The sequence below is a fragment of the Gallinula chloropus genome (genome assembly GCF_964237585.1).
Source record: "Gallinula chloropus genome assembly, chromosome: 8".
In the NCBI taxonomy this organism is placed as follows: Eukaryota; Metazoa; Chordata; class Aves; order Gruiformes; family Rallidae; genus Gallinula; species Gallinula chloropus.
In genome coordinates, this window is record NC_140093.1 from 25737287 (window position 1) to 25759099 (window position 21813).

The 21813-nt window shown below is 46.2% G+C and overlaps 1 protein-coding gene across 1 annotated transcript in view; it reads right to left on the bottom strand.

Moving 5' to 3' along the window:
- Positions 1-1214, bottom strand: part of SERPINE2 (serpin family E member 2) — a 31979-nt gene extending 30765 nt beyond the window's left edge. Inside the window, exon 1 of the mRNA XM_084267112.1 lies at positions 1151-1214. The gene's annotated coding sequence lies outside the window, so the exon portion shown is untranslated. The remainder of the gene's footprint in view (positions 1-1150) is intronic.
- Between the last annotated feature and the right edge of the window lie 20599 nt (positions 1215-21813).

Genomic DNA, 21813 nt, shown 5'->3' on the forward strand with positions numbered 1-21813 from the left:
GGATTACTCCCATTTTACAGTGGAGGTAAAGTGGTCAGTCCACGGTTATTTGGGAAGTCTGTGGAAATGACCCCAGATCTCTTGTATTTCAATATAATTGCTAACCCACGGGCTCAGCTGCTTCTAAAACCAGATGGAAAAGCAATGCATAAAGGAAAAAGAACAAAGAAAGGGGTTTGGTTTGTTGCCAATGAAGAGTAAAAGAAGAAAGCCATTAACAAAGCATTTTCCCATGTGATTCAAATTAGGGCAGCCATAATGGCTGAAGAAAATTGCACTTCTATTCTTTTTCAGTGATATTTTAGAATTTGGGAAAGTTTTTGTTGTTGTTTTGCCATTCAACATAAATATGTTGAGTTTGGTGCCACCACCGGAATGACTCAGTGCCCTAAAGAAATTCATAACATCCCCAGCACTGGAAACACATTACTGAATTTTAGATCTCAGCCACATCAGTACAGATTTTTCTGTGCTGGGAAACAATTTCTCCACAGTCTGGAGGAAGTGCTTTCTAACAAATGAAAAATGAATTCTGTATTGGAAATCCCATTAAGTTCACTGGGTTGGTTTGTTTTTTTTTCCAGGAGTAAGGAATGAGTAAAAACAAACAAACAAACCCTTTTGGATAGGCCCCAAAAAAGAGGCATAAAACATTAGTTGGGCTTTTAGCCATGAGTTAATGGGAGATCTATGGTCTCGATGAATTTTTGGTCATGCTTTTCAGGAAATACACAATACAGAGTTTATTAGCGATATCTTAATGATAACAACTCAGGGCATGTTGGTTACTAGCTGTAGGTTTCTTTCTTACTGACACGTTCTTCTGGAAACCTGGCCTTGGCTCTGCATTCTGCCTGAGCCAGGGTTTGGGTTTTTGGTTGGTTTTTATTTTTTTTAGATTTTAGCTTTTTTTGGTTCTTTCAAACTGAAAAAGAAGAGAAGAGTTTACAGGAAATATCAAAAGCAAAAACATCAACACAAAAGGTTTTCAAACCTGAAGTTTCCACTTCCTGCTTTAGGGATTCTTTTATCTGAAAATCCACAAAACTGATTTTTTTAAACAAATATTCATCAAACAAGTGCTTGCAAACTGTGCTTTCCTGCCAGCTCCAGTGAAAGCTTTCTGATTAGCCGTTTCTCTGAGACGTACCTGGGTGCTTTCGCGCTCTCAGCTCGCAGGACAACGCGGCACGTTGCCTTCTCTGGGAGCTGCCAGCTTGTAGCCTGAATTCCAGCACACGAAGGCAGCTTGCATTCAGTCAAACACTTTTGAGCTGTTCTTTTCCATATGCTGAATTCTGTGGATAAATTTGCATTATTTATTTGGAGTAGTAACCCAAAGAGCTTAAAAAGGATAAATAATGGGAAGTTGTAGAGGTGGGGCAGTTTAGACTATTTCCTGCATTTTACTCGTAGGGAAACAATAAAAACCCTAATATTCTCCCCAGAGAGTTCTGTCTTGGTTGTTGTTGTTGTTGTGGTGTTTTTCTCATCTCTATTTAAGTGACTTTTAGGGCTAACAATTGCTTTGTATCCTCTGTGGATAAGGTCTAAAGAGAAATTCTATATTCACACCAAGAATATTAAATCAGTTCAGGTGACTGTTGTCGTCCAGGTGCCTGCAGAGATGGACAAGGTTCAGGGCTTTGATTTCAACCTGCTTGGATGGAGCAGGCTGCTGCTGAGCCTGTCCAAGAGAGCATGCTGTTGGTGTGTTCAGCCAGTAGGAAGTAAAGTACAAAGATAAGGGTCCAGAAGAGAAATGATTCCCCAAAGGTTCAACCCACTGTCTGAAATAATTAGCAGCTGCAGCCAGTAATCACTCTCCATTGAGACAGGAAGGAAACACAGCAGCAGGCAGCCGAAGTACAACGCAGATGTACCTTGCTCCTGCCTGAACCTGGCTTCTCCTTTGCAAAGCACAACAGCTAGCCCCGAAAAGCGAGCCTTCCAGTTTCCTACTGCAACATCCCTCCTCTCACGTCAGCTCGGCCTGGCACCTAGGAGAGGTAAGCCTCACCACCACAAGCCAGCTTGCCTTTTCTCAGAGCAAAGCCCAACTTCTGAGTCTGCAAGCTGGAGGAGTGCTCCCGTTGCTCATTTTGACAGAATGACGTAGAAGATGGCAGCTCAGGCAGTCTTTGGCTAAAAGTAAAGGTTTCTTGGCTTTCAACTCATTAACATATTTCAGGTCTTGTTTTGAAAACCCTGTTACTTCATAGCAAGATATTTCATACTTTCCTTCTGGTCTCTCTATTTTCCTGTCTGCACTTAAACTCTACTGCTGATGATTTTCAGCATCTGTTGCTTCTGTCGTGCTTTTCACAACCTTTCTAGTCTCTAGGGCTTAGCCATTAAACACTCAGGTCTGGTTAAGGTGAAGATTTTATATATATATATATATGTATATATATATATATACACACACATATATATACAAATAAATAAAAATCTATCACCATTTTGATGAGCATTCTTAGGAAACACATTTAATCCCTTTTTCTATTTTCCCAACTTATTTCTCCACCCACCATTCTCCATTTGGTGTGTTTGATGCCTCAGTGTCTTCGGTTTGCCCACCCCCTTCTGCATGTTTTAGATACTACTGTAGCCAAACTTAAATGTTCTCTGACTGAAGCTTAAATACACTACATCTGCTCAGGTCAGTTCTCACAGGGAATGATGCAACAAGTTAAAATACAGGGAAGGGGGACAGACAGGATGCCAAATTGCTTCACAGGCGTCAGCAGGGCCATTCCCATGGCATGTGGGTGTTGCATACAGACGTATCCCATGCTCTTGCCCTGTGGTTAGCCTCCACCACAACTTCCCATCCGCTCCATTTATTTATGTCCCTTTTGGTGGCAGTGCGGAGCCAAGCCCTGGCCAGATGGCTGAGGCCAGTCCCTGCCGTCTGCCAGTCCCCTTCGCTGCTGCACCAGCACAGGCTCCAATGCTGACACTTCATCAGATGGATCCATCCATGAATCCCAGCATCACTAGGAAACCTAAAGAAGATGTTCACACTGTCCCAGGCCAGGACACTTTCACTGTGCCAGAAGTTAGGAGGCTAGACAGCTACACCCACTGACTGCTCCCTCTAGAAGCAGTTAAGCACACTGAAGTCCTCGTGTGTCTGAGCAGCTCTGGTGAAGCACGTTTCCCCCCAAGTCTGGACCTCTGCCTGGTGCCCAAGCACCATGAGTGGCCCTTCTTGAACAGAGGATGCTGCGGCAGCGGTCTGCCTTGGTGTGGCTCTGCAGACAGCAACTGCCATTTCCACAGCTATCATAACAGCGCTTGGGGATGTGTTTCTGTCTTGAAGCTGTGTCCACTGTCTGCATTTTCAAACCACAAGTAAGCTGGTGGGCTCATGGTCTAGCCTAAGAAAACCTCATCTCTGCACCAAAATCTCTCTCTCAGGGTCTTCCTTGGGTCAGCACCTTTTCACCTCAAACACACACAGCCGAGTAGACCAGAGATCAAAGCTACTCCTTAACCAAGACAGAACCCAGTGAACCCAGGGTTGTCTCACGTCACCTCCTACAGGGAAAACAAACATGACTTTTTCGTATTTGTTTTGCGCTGAGCAGCCAGCTCTGCCTTCCCACCATGTCTCACTGGCACGAGGAGGGACATAAATCACTCTCCAAGACTGTGCTGTGCCCATCACTGCGTAGACTTCCCCTGGCTGCACAAGAGTCCTTTTTTTTTTGCTTTAAACTAGGCTGAGATGATATTTTATTTGCAACTTTTGTTTTGTTCTAGTCTTGGCTTGCCTCCATCCACTTTTGCCAGCTATGGTTTTGCTGCTTTGTTTTCCAGTCGCGCCATTTGGGCCCAGTGGATAAGCTTTTAAGTCAGAAGGCTTGCTCGCTGGCAGCAGCATCCCCAGCTCAGGCTTCCTTTGCCCCATCGGGCTTGACAACACTTCAGAAATGATTGATGCCGTAGCCCCAGCGCCTTCCCTTGAGATGACAGCACTCAGGAAAGCTGTCAGTGCTCAAGGAGAAAGTATCACCGCAGAAATGCTGGCTCCTTTCAGCTTATCTCCAGAGTTAGTTAACTCAAAGACCATAGACAGATTAGGGTTTCTTACTTCATGAGTTACTGGACAGTTGACACCAAGAGCTGCACTCCTGCAGGGAAATGTGGATATGTCTCCCTCCAGTCACAATGCCATGAAGCAGCCAAAATCTGTAATTCATTTGGTGTGTTTGAGGTTCAGAAGTCATGGAGGACCACGTGAAGCACCCACCCAGCTTACAAACAACTGTGGTTAGGTCCCCCCCATTGCGGATTCTTCTAGTTAAGGCCTGGGAGGGAAGAGACAAAAGGCGAGTGAAGCAACAGGAGTTGCACACGTTAGCACTGGTTCTCATGCCCTACGGTATCAGGGGAAGCTATTTTTGGCAATTCACCTGTTGTGAAGGAGGTCCAGGAAGGTAATCCAAATGGCAATGAGCTGTATAAAGCAGCTTCAACATTTTTTAGGAACTTCCCACTTGGCTCACACACTGGTCCAACGGTAGCCGTCTCACAAGGTGCCTTTATGCCTCTCAGGCTCAACAGTCCTTTGTGTTGGATAAATGGTACATATCAAACTATTGGTATTAGTAACTTGTAAAAGAAAGGCCAGGAATTAAGCTCCAAGTAGCTTTGAGACAGCTCAATGCAGCCTCTCATGCTCATCCGTTTCTTCTGAGAGCACTTCAATTCCCTCTGCTTGCAGAGAAGCCATTTCTCACTGTCGCTCCTGGCCAGCCCAGTCCTCAGAGGTGCTCTGGGCTCTGCCTTCTTAGGGTGGTTATTTCTCTCACAGAAGAATTCCTGGTAGCTTGCCACAGTTTCTCTCAATAAATCTCCCCATACCCAATCTTTATAAGGTTTTTTCATGTCAAGTGTTGAGCAATCTAATATTACATCATTTGTACTGAGTGTTCACTGTCATCGAGAGCAGAGAGCTGCCTACTGGATATGATTTGCTTTCAGAGGGGAAACAAAGACATTTTTATGAAGCCTGAGTGTTTCAAACACTGCAAGTCTGACCCCCACCTTTCACACACGTGTAGAACCAGCATCAGGCAGCCACCAAACCCACCAGAGCTCCCTCACCTTTCAGCAGTGGCTTGTTCCCACTAGCAGAGCAACTGCAGGATGACTGAATTCCAGTTCAGCAGCATTTAGAGTCCAGTTTGCATAGGAATGAGTAGTTACTCCAGGATCAAAGGCACAGAACTGGAGCTCAGTATCCATACACTGTATTCAAAGTGAGCGGAACACGTGAGGACAAACTATTGCAATCATTGGGATTGACTCATTCTGAAATGCTGTTATTAAACAGATTCAAGGTGAAATACATCTCTGGTAATAACCATAATACTTTCAAGACTAGATTTTCGAGTTATCTGTTTGCCTACGTGCCTGCACAGATTGTGTGTGCCACATCTCTTGGCATTACCACAGCAACTGCATGCACAAAAGTGGCATCTGTGCACCCACATGGCCAGCTAGACACCCGGCTGGACTTGGACTGAACACCCAGGTTGGGCACACAGATCCCTCGGAGCAGTTGGCTCCTACTTTTATTAAGAGTATTGTCAGAACGGTGCAAATCATAGAGCAGCAGAAGCTAAACACCAGTTCCAAGTAACATAGACAGAACTGAGCTCACATATCACCCAAGCAGTGCCAGAAGCTCCTTAGGTTTTGCATCCATCTTTCCTAAACACAACTGCATTAAGCAATTCATACCTCACACCTCAGGAGTGACCACACCTCAGGTTAAAACATTTCTTCTGCTGTACAAGCCTCTTGTATAGCTCATTCACAGTGCCTATTATTTGTATTAAGTTATTTCCTTTGCATGACCGACTACCTGCCAGCTGCCTCTGAAACCAGCAACGATGAAGTGGGAAATAAAAGCCGGAGATGCCCATCCTTCAGTCCCCACCACCCACAGTGCCATGCAGCACTCAGCACTCCTTCCCCAGACCTCTGACCTCTCCCCATCCCTTGATTTCTGGAGCTAGGGAGGGGGAGAACTGCCATAGTAATAAAATGCCATTTTCCTCTTACCTCTTTATAATAATCTCTGACAGAAAAACTCCTGGGTAAATCATCCAGCCACTAAACTAAATAAAACCTCCACCAAACCAACCAAAAAACCAACAAAAATACCCCCCAAACAACCAACCACACAAACTCCTTTGTCCTCAACCAATTCCTTTGTCCTCCGGCTCTTCACATTCTGCCTTTTAGTTCCCATTTCGCACAGACTCCCTCAGTGTTGGCAATTACCATAAATTTTGCCATGTCTTAACTGAGAATCTCTAAGCAGCCATTCCCAGATCGGGCACTGTAAGATACATCATGACAGCACCAGCTCTATTCACACTTCTCCAATATGCCCTTGATAAATCATCTACTATATTTTCAACTCCTTTTCTGGATTGGCATTCAAACCTTCACTTGGTATTTCTAGAGTGTTAACAGCTGTCTCCCTATTCCTGGTGAATACTTAGCAAAGGGTCTTGAAAATAATCTCAAACACCTAGGGATCTGTTCCTAGGGCTGCTCAAGTTTTCCATAGATGCGCTAGGGGAGACCTTTAGGAGCGCTGCTGCTGCAGTCACCCCTTGTGACACTGGTATCTCAGTTTGCTAAATGCTGCTTGAGATTAGAGATACACTTATAAAAGACAATGCAGAGGTGGGATGGGAGATAAGTTGCAACATAAAAAGAGCAGATGAGGAACTGAGGCACGCTTGGCTTCCAACCAAATATGCTGTGCATGCTCCATAGACACACACAAGAGAATAAGGAGGTGGCACGTGAAAGCCCTTAAATCTGTCAAAGGAGAAAAGAACAACTCTGGATTATTCACAATGACCCGTTTCACACTTCAGAAAAAAAACATTCCAGTGGATAAAGATTTAGCTAGTTCTTTGGGGACTTGGGCTCAGTCCCCGACCTGCCAACAAACTCTCAGTGCAACCTTTAGAAAGTGACTTTGCTTTGCTCTACCTGTCTGTAAAAGGGGAATAGTGGTGTTCCTTTACTTCAGTGCCATGCATCAGAAGTTTGGAGCATGGAGGTGCTCAGATGCCACAGAGTCTACTACTGCTCTTCAAAAGTTGACTATTCCCCATCTTACAGAGCGGTTTTTGATGTGCATGTAACAGAAGGTAGCTAGCAAAATGAAGCAATTAGTTCTGTGACATTTTCAGCTGCCTAACGAGTTTCTCTTCTGCTTGTCACACAAGTATTTCAGAATTGGAGCTTGTGTTACCAGTTCTCAATATTTTACGCTTTTCCAGGCTGCAATTCAACAGCTGTCTCAATATTGCAGTTGGAGCCAACATATCCCATATAGATTTTCCTCAATATGTTGCCATTTTTAAAAAACTTTCACCATGCCTCTTTGCTATTCATGGCTTGATCGTGGCTAACTTTTCATTAGAAACCTGGCACTCCAGTCTCTCCCCTACAAATGTGTGAACTGAGGTTGTTTTCGTGTCAGTGAGATTAGTTTCTCTGAAGGCTCAGGTTTCTGTCCCAGTGCTTTTTCCCCCCCACTCTTCCAAGCTGCACATCATGTGCTTGTTAGTCAGATCTCCACAAAAATACCACAGATCTTGTACAGAATACTACTCTTTCCAGCCTTCCTATTTTGCTTTCTAGGCTCAAGAAAGTATTGCATTTATCATCCATGCTATTGCAGGGCTTTTTTGGTCCAGCCTCTGTTCCTTAGGGTTGGTCCACGTAAAATTGTCCTTATAACGACAGTTCTATGTGCTACCATTGTTAGTATTATTCTCCCCAAAATATTGTAGCATATTAAGCATAACCCTCCTTTTTACTCCTCCTAATTCAGTAGAAATCTTTCTGGTGGAGAACCATACAGCAAAACTCTGGCCCTTCTCCCCTGTCCTTCGGCGTGGCTAGAGCTGCACTGATGTCCCACTGAAGATCCCTGTCCTGGCTTCCCCAGCCCTAGTGCCAAAGCATGTAAGAGTCCTGCTTTGTGCAGCCAGGAACCACTACAAGTGCCCGTATTGATTTTGAAACTAAACTGACAGCACCCTTGCCACCTATGCTTGGATCGATACTCTTTGAAGCTTTGCATTCCTGCTGGTTTGCATGTCCCACACCAGAAGCCCCTTTCCATGCGGGGAGGATTCTTTGTGGCAGATCCATCGCTGTCCTGGGCTGAAACACACCTACAGATGATTATCCCTGAAAAGCTTTCAGCCATATCCTTTGGACCACTTGAACCACAGACTTAGTAAAAACGGCGTATTTAGGGAAAAGGAAAATATACCTTTGCATTTGATGTTACTTTGAAGTAAGTGTTATTAGAACACTGCACAAGGAATCAGACTTTATATGGGAAAAAAAGTTTGTTTTGTTCCTTACTAAGACAACAGGTATATTCTCTTTTTATCCACTACACTTTCCATGCAATGTGCCAGTACACAGAGAACACTGAAGACCTCAGGACACCTAAACTCTTCCATTTCAGCCAGACCATTATATTCCTTTTCCTTCTAAAAGTAGCTTATGCAACTCATCAAAATCTGCAAGTTTAGAACTATTTCTGAACTTCAGAACTATTTTTAGATCAATCATGTACAGCTCACTGAGTGTTATAATTGTTTTTGTAGTTTAGGCAACCTCCTTCCTTAATTCACCATATGTTACCAAACTCCGTGAGCTGTCCCTTGCCTTCTCTCCCACGTATCACACTCTTAGATGCTGTAACTAGTTTGCATGTCTTGAAATTCTTTGTCCTGTGAGGATTAATCTCATCAGGTCCTCCTCAGAGTAGTTCCCCAGTTCCTAGTGCTGCCCAGCTAAAATCCTTGCCCCCATTCTCAGTCTGCAGGCTCAGTCTACCCCTATGGTGCTTTCGGAGGAGCCTTCCTCAGTCTGGCCCCATGGTACAGCTCCAGCGGGGTGAAGTCCTGAACTGCCTGTGGGATGCTGTGACTTGCTACCCCTCCAGCTGGATGGTCCCTGTGGGCAGTGACTGTGGGTACTCACTGTGGTTCAGCTCAGCTTTAGGGGAGGTGTGCAGGAGGACCCAAGCATTGCTGAGGTGGTGCTGGTGCTGCCAGGAGACCTGTGTGGGGTGGAGGAGAGAGTCAGGGCCATCTCCTGGGTAAATCATCCAGCCACTAAACTAAAGGGTGAAGGGAGCAACTGCAGCAGCCACCCCATGTTTGCATGCTTCCCCTCCTTTCTACACAGCTAAGCTGAAGTTTGGTTTCAACTAACTTCTTTCCATTCTTGCTCTTGTGAGGAAAACGGACAGAAGTGCATCATCATGCATCCCTTACCTGCAAGAAGGGAAATGTTCCCTAATAGCATCAGAAGGAACAATTCTGGGTGAGCTATGGAAGAATAAGTTGTCTCCTGCCATGTCAGATGAGGCACGTCTCTCCTCAACAGCCCACATTGTCTAAACTCTGTGATCCCTTGCCAGCCCCCCCGAAACATAGCTGTGCTGCATACAGCCCCTGGCCAGCTTGGTGACAGCACTGGCCATCCCTAGCAGGGTCACATCCTGGCTGTCACCTAATTATTTTTCCTGCCTGCTGTCACTGCTATAAAATATTATTTTCCAGTTTAAGCTCCATCCATTTCCCCCTCCACTTCATCTGGTTTTGTTCCAGTTCTGTCTATTGTTCTCCTTACATGTGCTGTAATTACAATACTGGTATAACTTCCCATACCCTCTGCTAATGGAAGTCACTGTATGAACTTTACCAAGGGTCAGCACCTTCATTTCTGTTTCACAATAGCTAATTTGAGCCCTGAGGAGGTGAAGTGATTTGCACAAGGCCATCAAGCAGACCCTTGACAGCTGTGAGACAAGAAGCCAGGTCCAAAGAGACCTTGAAAGTTGTCCTACCCACTTAGAAGCTGTTCTTCCTTCCCAATTCATACACATGCAAACAATGCACCTATTGTGGAAACAGGGAATTAACCCTCTTATTTCAGGATGAAGAAACCTTTCAGAGCTGTCTTCAAAACCTGACAGTGCTGTGGCCACAATTGTGCTGGGGCTGGACCAATAGCTGAGTATATTAATGTCAAACATAAATGCCTGCTTGCCAAATGTCACACACACTGGGGAGCTATCCACCTCAGCTGTCACCAGGCACAGGCAGATCAGGTGAGGCCAGCAAGCTGTGCGTGGGCTTGGGGCTGCCAGAGACCACCACGCTCCGCCCCTTGCTGTGGACTGCATCACCTGGACCTTCATCTTCCCCTTGGAGAGATGCCTCACCTGTTGGTTGTCTCCTTTTCCCCCTCAGTTCCTCCTTTCTACCATCAGGAGAGTGGTCCCACCTCTCCCACGAGTCCTGCCTGGTGAGCCTCCTCCTGCCACACTGGGGCTGGGGGGTCAGTCCAGTAGTGAGATGCTCCTGGCAAAGCAAGGTCATGGTGACCTGCACAGCCCACATCTTCCCAGGGCTCAGCCAGGCAGAGCAAAGGGTTAAAACATCGTGAGGGATTTCTCTGTGAGCCATGGAAAGGACTAAGAAAACGGAAACTAGCCTGAATTTAAACTGAAGGAACCCATTCTTCTGCCAAGCCACTTGGTTCCTTAATCAACTGGGGCCTTGTTTCACAGTCAGTCATCAGAGGCTTTAGAAAGTCGTTCAGACAAATCTGTAACGGGAGAGCCACAAAGGATGTCTTTTCTGTGTCACTCTACCTAGAATACACAGTGCTTGGGGACGGGGCTGCCCTCAGTGGTGCTTCTGTACCGCCAGAGCACAATGCACAATGATGCTATAGGATACTTTCACTGCGGAGCTCCTGCTTATTTAAATATGCATTTCATTAAGGCAAGTCCTGTAGGAAATTGAGCAACGAGTTTTCCCAATGCTACTTCTTCCCAAAATAAAATCTTTGTTGAGGTCAGGAGTGGGTTTCGGAAGCGCCGCGGTCCGCTCCAAGTCAGGCCCCGCTGGCGCTCACTGTGCTGCAGTCCCGTTGCTGACTGGATTTCCAGCTTCTAAGGAGATACTTAATTTTTTTACAATATTTTTTTTTTTGAAGCTCAATCTGATAATGCTTTCAATGATTACACTTTTAGTTCTCATTATTACAGAGTCAGGAGGAAAAACTACCCCACATAATACCAGAAATCTGATTATTCTGGGAAACTTTGAAGTTCCCTTCGCCAGTGGTATTCTTTGATGTGCCTATTAAATAAATAATGATTTTACATCTAAGGTTTATCTTACAGTGCAAAACACACCATTATCCTTGGTGTAAAAAATCTTTTCATTGTTAGCCACCATAAACATGAGCGGAAGCTGTGATTCAGGAGTGCTTGAAGCTGACCTGCCCAGGTATGGGGCAACGTAGTTTTTTCACATTAACTACTTGTGAAGTAGAACCCGGCACTGCAGACTGGGAGGGGGGGAAGGAAGAGGTTAGATAAAAATATAACAGGCATGCAGGCAAAAAGAAACTCGCAGACGCTCTAAAGACAGAAAGGCGTCAGATTAGAAACAGAATGAGAGTCTTTTCATAAGATTTTTCAATCACAGCCTCGGGCACTTGGTATGACAGTGGGAAATAGGATGACATTTCTAGAACTGTGCTGAATTAAGAATAATAAAAATATCAGAACTTACTGCAGAAGGAACTCATTAAAGCCTTCGGTGATGGTACATGCAGTATGTTACTGTGTAAAGCGGGACACCTAAACTGATTTATTTTTACGTATGTAGTTGAGGTGATAATGGCTTTGTGAGGTTTGCAGGGTCTAGAGTCCAGAGCTGCTCTGTACATGTGCAGCTCTCTCTCTGTGTCTGCCAGGGCTCATGCTTCATGCCGCTTGCTGTCCCGGTCACTCATCCTGCTTGCTGTCCCTCTGCAAGGCTGCAAGCTGCTGCACTTGCAGCTGAGCGCTCTGTTTTCCCCTGGGATGGAACTGTGCTGCCTGGGGCAGGGGCAGGCTGACCAGGCTGCAAAAGAGAAGCTGCTGTGGATCTCCCAGACCTACAGGGAAGTCACATCACTTTGACAGTGGATGAGCCCCCAAATCTTTTTTCATTACCTGCCTTTCATCCACAGCATCCTGGCATGGGGAAGCCCCAGACTGCCAAGGGAAGTAGTGGAGTCTCCATCCCTGGGGGTATTTAAAAGATGGCTAGATGTGGTGCTGAGGGATGTGGTTTAGTAGGGGATGGCAGGTTAGGGTGATGGTTGGACTTGAAGACCTAAAGGGTCCCTTCCAACCAGAACAGTTCTATGATTCATGAGCCTTACAAATCCTGTGTGCACCATGGTTTGGGTGCCTGGTGCTGGGCTGGTAGGCAGGAGGCTGCTCCTTCAAAGGCAAGGGGCTCCCAGCACCCCTGCCTGAGGTGAGCACTCACCTGGGCAAGGCCTTTACTCATGCCTGTGCCTGGAACCCCCCACAGCGCCCACTTGGTGAGCCACGCAGGGAGGAGGAGAACAGGTGGGATTTACAGCAACACCACAGGCCAGAGCACAGAGCGTGAACATGCCAGCAGCGAGCATGCAGAGAACAGGAGCAGGACAGAGAAACAGAAGCTGGAAGGAGAGCTTCTGTATTGCTTCCTGCCTGTATCCTCACTTCCAGATACTGATTTCTTGGAGATTTTTAAATTATTATTATTATTACTATTATGGATAAAACCTAGAAGTGTTCTCCATCCTTCCCACAGCCGCCAAATAATCTTCACACTCCAGGAATGTTCTCCCTTCAACTTCACTCCTTATCCCTTGCTTTCAGCTCCCACCTCCACTGTCCAAACCCTCCCTGAGCCGCTGTTCTCCCAGCTGTCCTACACCACCTTTTATTAGCACTCTTCAGTGATGCTCATCTGACATGCCTGGCAGAAGAAATCACCACAGGCTTCTTCTAAACGCAGAGATGCGATCCCATGCTCAGGAAGCAAGTCCCCATGGACAGACCGAGGGAAGCCGGGAACTTACCCCGGCCATATGCTGCTCCTCCACTTGTTTCCTGAAGCGAACGTCCGTCTGCAGAAACCAGAGGTGATAATCCTGGGGAACATTTATATCTGGAATGGAAAAGCTGTGTTAAAAATCCAAGCATGAGAAGTGCAAGGCGTTTATTTTGGATATCAGTGAAAATGATGCTGTGGTTGCTTTTCCCTTCAGCGCTGGGTGAGCACTGTGCAGCCACCAGCCCTGACCAAACCCTGCCACATCCCTGTCCACTGACAGGAGCAATCAGCAGCTGTGACCAGCAGTAAAGTGAATGGGAGAGAGGGCATTTATCCAGAAGCCAGAGGTCCTTCCTGGCCTGCGGGTTGTTAACCTGTACAAATGTATCAGCAAGCCCTATCAAATCACCTTTGGCTGGCTGATTTCTTCCAAGAGATATGTTCAGAAGAAGGCTCCTCTCTGCAGCCCTGCTCACTAGTGCAAGGCTCCAGGCTCTGTATGGTTCCTACATGAGGTGGCTACTCCACTTCCAGCATTTTACTGGTTTTCAGTCTGCTGAGCCACTGAAACCAGTTCAGCCTTGAGCAACACTCAAACTGTTTCCCTGTAGTGCAGTCCCCTTTTACTCCATCCAGCCTAACCAACAGCTACCAAACAGAGCAGCATTTAGGTAGGACATTTAGGTAGGACTCCCCCAGTGCTACCAGATGGACCTAGGTCAGACTGTCATATGCATAGTTATGGCCTGACACAGACCGAACCTGCAATACACACACAACATGGGCTGCTTCATACTGGAAGAGCAACGTGATCTGTGTCAGCCCGCGGCTGGAGGATACCCAGAGGCAGCAGAAGGGAGAAGGCAGGAATGTGCCTGTGGGATGTGGAGAGGCCACCTCTGTTGGAAGCAGTTTGCATTGACACTGGCTTAAGTGTTTTACGGACCTACACCCTTAGTGACACTGAATTTAGCTTCCAGGCCACTCAGTCATCAGAGGGCATGGCGTCCCTCCCAAAGGCCACTCCACAAGCCGCACCACACCACACCACCTCTTCTGCTCTTCGGTGGAGCCCAGAAGCTGGATGGAGGGGTTCCTGCACGTCAGCCCCGCTAGCTCCAGAGCAGCTGTGGGAGCCCAGACCTGCAGGCACTGTAAAGGACCCTTCATGTACTCAGGGGTACAGCAGTCACTGAAAGCTTTAGGCTTGGGGTCTGTCTGTGCTAGAGCACAGCAGCTGTGCCTGACCAAGGGGAGGAGTAACCAGACAGGATGACACACTCCTGCTGCCCATCGGTCAGCAACTGGCAGTTTTAGACAAACCTGTTTAGCGTCTCATCAGCAAGCTGTGATTAAATCCTGGGCAGCACAAAAAAACCACAGGCAGGTAAATTAACAGAGAGCAGAAATTAGCTCCAGTCTACGTGGCTTGCCAAACTGCAGTTGGTTTCATGTCCTCAAGCAAGTTCAAACATGGTAGCAGCTCCTAATACAGCATGAGACTTCAGCAAAAGCCTTAAACCAAATACCAGGGGGGTCAGTAACTTCTGCTGCCTAAGAGGATGAACTAATCAAATTACACAAGAGGAAGGGGGTGGCAGCTCTCAACTTTCACCTTTTGTGAACTTCTGTAATTTTTCCAGGGAGGGTGTTGGTACTTTTGAGACACGTCACCTCCTGTAGATAGAAGCAAAAGTGCTTACAGGAACTTGTAGGCAGTAACCATGGACTGCATCTGTGGTTCTCAGCCCAAAGTCACCTAAACAGCTTTGCTTCTCCTGTTTCTTGCCATCAGTAGCATGGCCTTGGCACAGGGCATGGTACCATTGCCCCAGTGCAGTAAAACTCGTGAGCGCACCTATAGCTCCATCCAGCTGATTAGGCTGCAGCTCTATCACTGGTTAAATGAACCTAAAGCTGGTGTCACTCTGGTCCCCTCCCTTTCAGTGGCTGTGTGTTCCCACCTCTACCTTGATTTGATAGTGGCATTTATCTGACCCCTGGAGCTGAGTGGAGCACGAGACCCCAGTCTGGCAGAAAACTAACTCCACAAGAAAAAGGAATATTTTTTTGTAAACTACTATAAAACCACACCCATAAAACCATAACTGATGTGAACCCTCCATAGAACGATTAATTCAAAAGGCAAGTTACTGTAAATTTAGGCTCCTCATGCATTTATCATTCTGCAAGATATCAGATATGTTTCAGAACCATTGACAATTAGATCCTGGAAAACTTGAGGAACCAAACACGTTCTCCATAAAGTCTTTCTTTCCTGACTCTTGGGGGAAATAACTGTTTCTAGCAATTTCTTCTTTAAAGCATTTCCTGAAAACAAAAAGCTTGCAAAATTATTGGGTGGTGGAGGGGGCGGGGGTGATGAAGAAAAGAAAAAAATATATAATTTTAGTTGAAGAAGAAAAAAAATCTTGAATAATTTCTCATAGTCTTTTACTGGAATCCAATAAACACATTACCAAATTACACTGTATATTTTACTAGGCTAAGTTATCTTTGTGTGTATTAGAGTCACAGCATGAAGCAAAACAATAAAAAATATTAACCTCCTTCATGTACCTCAGTAGAGTTATAAAATATCTAATTGAATAAACTACATTTGACATGAACAAATGGCGACATTTCCATGTAATGTTGTCGTTTTGGCTCCATGACAAAGAAAAGCTTAAGGAACTATGAGTTTTGTTTCCTAAGGGCAAGCTCTTCTATTTTTATAAACTCAGCAATCAATACTAAAGTATGAGCATAAGCACTTTTAATTTATGAACTGTATACTTTGAGCAAGTTTAATAGTTTAATCTTACGCATGTTGTTCTAGGAGTGTTTATTTTTGTTGTGCGGCGTAGGGCTGCCTAATGGAAAATACTACATTAGAGCATAAAAGTGGCCATGTATATGTAGAAAACCAGAAAAGGAATAATTAAGATATAGCAAAATTAACACCACACAGATTTCTTGCAAGCAGCAGAGCCCCATTAACTTGAGGGAAAGCACGACCCCGAACAGGGAGCCCTCACCGAAATCACCCCTAGGCAGAACACCATCAGAGGATGCAAAGATCCTCTCTGTGGCTAGCACTCAGCTGAGCAGGCTTCTCCCTCCTGGGCAAGCACTTGCCTCTCTTCTTTTATCCTGAAAGAGCAGAGCTCAGCCATCATTTGGGATTCGGCCTGGGTGGAGTTTTGTACCTAGTTCCCAGTTCTGAGGATATGGCTTGTCCAGCGTGTCACCCCCCAAAGCACAGCTCACCCCAGCGCCTGTGCTTGACCTGACAGTCTGCCAGTCTGTGTGAAGCTGGGAGTCAGCCAGGAGGGGTTGGATGTGTTGGTCTAACCTGACCTACAAAGGGCTTCCCAACAACACTTGTCTATACAAACATCGCTCCTGTTCATCTCAGAGAACTTTTATGAGGCTGGCTGTGGAGTGAATCACCGCTGTCCATTATTCACAGCTGAAATACAATGTGACCTGCTGTTAGTTTAGGGAGAGGATGGCTCTTCCCACCAAGCCCATGCTCAAACCTGATAAGGATGTCCACAATGCCTATTTGTCATGTAAAAAGCAGGCGTTTTTCGCTTTGCAATATTGATGTCAGTCGCAGATGGGCTGCTGGTTGCCATGCAGATGATAATGTTCCAGGGAGTTTCAGTTAATATTAAATAGAAAGTGGCTCAATTTGCATGTCTCTCTAGAAATGGCACAACAACCATCTTGAGAATCAATATTGATAATACTCTGAATGTGAAGCAAAAAATAAACACACACAGCAACACAGAGCACATGTCACACAGGGACTCCAATAGCTGTTAAAAGACTGCAGTATCCCACAACAGGAAAAGTGGGAAATTTAAATGAAAGCAAAAATCAAATTTGGCCTATCCAACTTGGCCAAAAATAACATCAGAGCCAATTCTTCATCTCTGCATCCTAATTAAGACCATGCATCAATTAGCAGATTGCAGAACATCTGCATACAGCCACAAACTTTACTTGCCAGATCCACGTACCAGTGTAGGCGAGCATCATGTGCAAGAGCAGCACACGCAGAGAGCAGGCAGACCCAGGGCAGCTGAGCTGAAGTTCATCTCCTAGGAGCATCCAGGGGGCCAGGAAGAGACCTCTCACCATGCTTTGGCAGGGGAGCACAGAGCCAAGGCAAGCCTGTACTTGCATTGTTTGGCGTTGGGCTTTGCATTCTGGAGGTTGGCCTATGGAAATGTGATGAGACAAAGCAGCAGGTGAGGAGATTTGTTTCATAATTCTGACTCTCAACCCACATCAGACATGACAAAGAAAAGCAATGTTTGCTTGCCCAGGTGCTTCAAGCTAGGATGAAGCACTCCTGACCGCATGCGGCATGAAATGGCTCACTGGCTCTCACCTTTCTCAGAGGTGTCTAACTGCTCAACCTGCTTGTGCAGTCAATAATTCACAGAAAGTTGTATCATCTGAAGAACATTTTCTACACCAGCCAAACTGGCCTGCTGTGTTCTCTCAGTTTGGGCTTTCTTACTTTTATTTATGGAGGAAATAACAAGATTTTCAGGAAAACATACACACACCACAAGGTATTTTTCTTACCTTGTTTTATATTGTAAGTAGCCTTACGTCTGCTAAGTATTCAGCTAAAAAAAGATGCAAACTGCTAAGTATTCATCAAAACAGAGCATCGTTCAAATTAAGGCATGGTGTTGAAGACCAGACAAGTGTGGGTCCAACACACCCACCATCTGAGGGTGAGTCTCATCGTACAAGCAGGATTCTCATTTATTTAAACATGAATGTGTGTGTGTGTATGTGCAAGAAAATAAAAAAAAAACCCTTTTACTGTGTTCTAAAAGAATATAAAGCAAGGAAACCCCACAGCAGTCAGAAGCAAGACAGACACCCTGTGGCTGGCTTGGAATTTGAACCCAGGGAGAGGCATTTTCCCACTAGCTCCTCAGTGGCTGCTCACATTGCTCATCCCAATGGAGCCCATGTTATGTCCTAAGCTTGCCAGCGATGGACAGCGTCGAGATTTATGACACAGGTGAAAGAATACGTTCAAAACCACTGAATAACCGGTGATGCTGGGGCAAATCCCGATGCAGGGCTAGTGGTAAGCCATACCATTCCACAGCTCTAGATGTGGCTTCTCTCCTTTGGCGCAGGTCGGAGTCAGGCAGCCTACTCATTTCCTGACAAGCAGAGCAGCATCTTTGTTACCCACATGTAAACAGAAGAGAGCGACGTCAGAAACTAACCTGGAATGTAGAAACCATTTGTGCATCCCTTAGCAGAATGAAAGAAAACAGTACATGAGTAATCAGAGTCCTCAAGGAAGGGAAAACAGAGAACAACGTTGGCGAGGCTGAAGTAAAATACAAATGAGAGTGCCTGTGTGTGTTCCCTCATCCGCAGCCCCAGCTCTCCCGCCAGCTCATGCAGGCTCGCCCCTCAGTACAGCAGGCAACTTTTCTGCAGTGAGAGGGGGAAAAAATCATACACTCAGCTCGATGCCTCATGATCTAGTACCCAAGAAGTTAACTTGGTTTTTTAATATATATATATATAGTTTGTTACTTCAGCTGCAACTGGAGAAGAGCTCAGTGGAAAAGGACCTGGGGGTCCTGGTTGATGACAGGTTGGCCATGAGCCAGCAGTGTGCCTCGGTGGCTAAGAGAGCCAATGGGAACCTGGGGTGCATCTGGAGGAGTATAGCCAGCAGGTCAAAGGAGGTGATCCTCCCCCTCTACTCTGCCCTGGTCAGGCCCCACCTGGAGTATTGTGTCCAGTTCTGGGCTCCTTGGTATAAAAAGGACAGAGATCTCCTGGAGAGAGTCCAGAGAAGGGCTACGAAGATGATTAAGGGCCTGGAGCATCTCCCCTATGAGGAAAGGCTGAGTAAGTTGGGACTGTTCAGCCTTGAGAAGAGAAGACTAAGGGGGGACCTAATTAAATTTTATAATTATCTGAAGCAGGGGATGCAGGGGGAATCAGCCAGCCCCTTTTCAGTGTCTGTGGAGACAGGACAAGGGGCAATGGCTGCATGTTGGAGCACAGGCAGTTCCGCACCAACATGTGGAAGAACTTTTTCCCAGTGAGGGTGAGGGAGCCCTGGGACAGGCTGCCCAGGGAGGTGGTGGAGTCTCCTTCTCTGGAGATATTCAAGACCCGCCTGGACGCCTGTCTGAGTGATATGTCCTAGGGAGCTGCTTTGGCAGAGGGGTTGGGACCCGATGATCTCTCGAGGTCCCTTCCAACCCCTACAATTCTATGATTCTATGATGATTTTTTTTTTCAAAACGATCGTCACAGCTTTACCTTTACTAATAACAGTGAAGAGATTATGGGTGTGAAGTATCACATTATAGTTGTTGCCACGGAAATAAACTGCAAAGTTATAAGCACAAAAATAAAGAGCCTGCTGCAGAGGAAGACAGGGCAGCCACGGCTTTAAGGAGGTGCTTTTGCAGGAATAAATGATGAACCGATGCCTCCAAAGCTCCTGAACTATGGGAGGTAACACAGCAGCCCCATTTGGCATCTTTATAGAACAGTGCATAATGTCTCAAATCGCTTTAGAAACAGAGAGTGCCTCATACTTGATGGTTTGAGGTTAATGGTAGTTCTGTCATACCGGGAACTCAAGTGGGATGTTCTGAAGAGTCTTTGCATTGCAGCCTGTTCCTCTGATGCTGAAACACAATCCCAGGAGCAAATAGTTGCATAAACCACCCCTCCACACACACCTCTTTTGTAGCAATAATATGCATGCATGAGCATGACTAAGATAAATTATAGCAGACCCATCCTTTCAGAAACTCCCCTTAGGCAGGAGGATTTCTCCACTGCCCGTATCCTTTGAGTCTGTCGCCATGTGACATCACAGAAGACGATAAAGGTATCAAATTCAGGTGTGATCTAGAGACACATTTTAAAAAAACAATAGAGTATGGCTTAGTTAATCTTGCATGATAAAGGCAAAAAAACACGGGGTCAAAAAGCCTGTCACTTGCAATCAATCAAATACAGATTTTGAGAAAAGCCATCCCTAATCTTGCTCAGAGGATGCAATAGAGCATTACTGACAGGCCAACCCCATGCTGGGGCTCATATGAGCTGGGCTGCCATGCCAGAGATGCTGCCTGCAGAGGCAGCAGCCATGGAAGAGTACAAGCCATCCGTGCTGGCAGTTGCCCGTGCCCTACCTGCACAGGAGCTGGGCTGGCAGCCAGCCCTGCCACCAGCCACCTCCCAGGGAATAAACCAGCCCCCCTGGAAGGTGTGGGTGCTGGCATGGTGGGACAGAGCCAGCAGGCTGGGCTGACCTTACCCTCTGTGCATGTCCACGGGTGCTGGGCATCAGATGAGGAACACCCAGAGGACACGGCGGTGAGCTCGGGCATCCCCAGCGCGCAGCCTCCGTCTGCTCTGCGGGTACACGCCAACAAGCTTTGCTTTTGTAGTCTCAGGCCGACTCATGTCACAAACAGTCAATTAGCTTTTTAAAAGTTAAATAAACAAACAGGGCAGGAGATTATAACTGATTAACTGAAGGGCAGGAAACATGGAAAGCTGGTTTGCTAGAAAGAAAAGCTCTTGTGCCGAGATGGCCAGTAATTAGCAGCAACAAGACCTACCAGAAATTTATGAGGGAAAAAAAAATAAAAATCGAACCCTTCCTGTTTAAATGTTCTCTTCTCACTTGTTTTGCTTGGAAGACTAGCTTAAAACACAAACACAGACTGGGTCTCAAATACAGAGTAGATTTATGCTCTGCGAAAGTCATATGCTCGGATTGCAAATCAAAGGAACCTGGATCAATGTGAGCCTCTCTTTTTTTTTTTTTGCCTTCCCCCCCCCAGGTTGTGTATTTTGTTAACAGCTCTCAGCTCCACAGCTCGATACTTTCCTCCAAGCACCTGGAAGGCAAGTTGGTTACTGCTGGCCAATGCCTCAGGCCCTTCTTGGGACACAACTGCCGACTGAGGCTGCTGGGGAGCGAGAGGAAGACTTCCTTCTCTGCTACTGAACGCTGCCATTTGGCAATAATTTAGCACTTTCAGCCCGGCAGTGGCTTACGTGGCTGGTTTATCAGTCCGCAGTGGGGCCGCCGGTGGCTGGGCAGAAGCCTACCTGGTTTCCTTACCGCAGCTCGGAGGTGTTCTCCACCTGGCTCCCGCAGCCGCGCAGGCTCTCCCGATTCACGTCATGAGATCCCCAGGCAGAGCTGAAACCCTGACCTAGATTTCAATGGCTCTCCAAGCTGTGTTTGTGCGTCTTCAGCGTGGCTGTGTTTACTCTTTTAAATTGCAGATAAACTGCAAATTAAAGAGAACCCTGGGTCTTTTTTTGTCTCTTTTTTTTTTTCCCCCTTCTCCAGCTTCAATGCATCATCCATCTCTGCTTCGTTGTCCTGGCTTCGCCTTTCTTCGTCTTTGTTGGGTATTTTAGAAGAAAATTTGAATCAGAATTAAAATCTGTTCAGATTTAGAGCAAGCCTTCTCATATTCTTGGAAAAGTGGCACTAGAAGACCAGTAGTAACTTCATAGGGAAGGAGTACGACAGGTCTGATCCTGATAGCCTGTTAGTGTCCGGTTATTTATTCTTCCTTATGGTGTAGGAAGGTCCCAGGTGCAATTGCAGCTCCAGGATGCAGGTCTCTCTGCATGATTAAGGATGGGGCTTAAACTCCAATACAAAGGCGAAGGAGAGGAATATTATTCCACCTCCTTGATAGGAAATTGCAGAGACCTGCATTTTGGAGCAGAGTAACATGGAGCCAGAGGAAGCTCGCAGGAGCTGGTTGGCCTCGTGGTGCTGGGAGTCCCACCAGCAGCACTG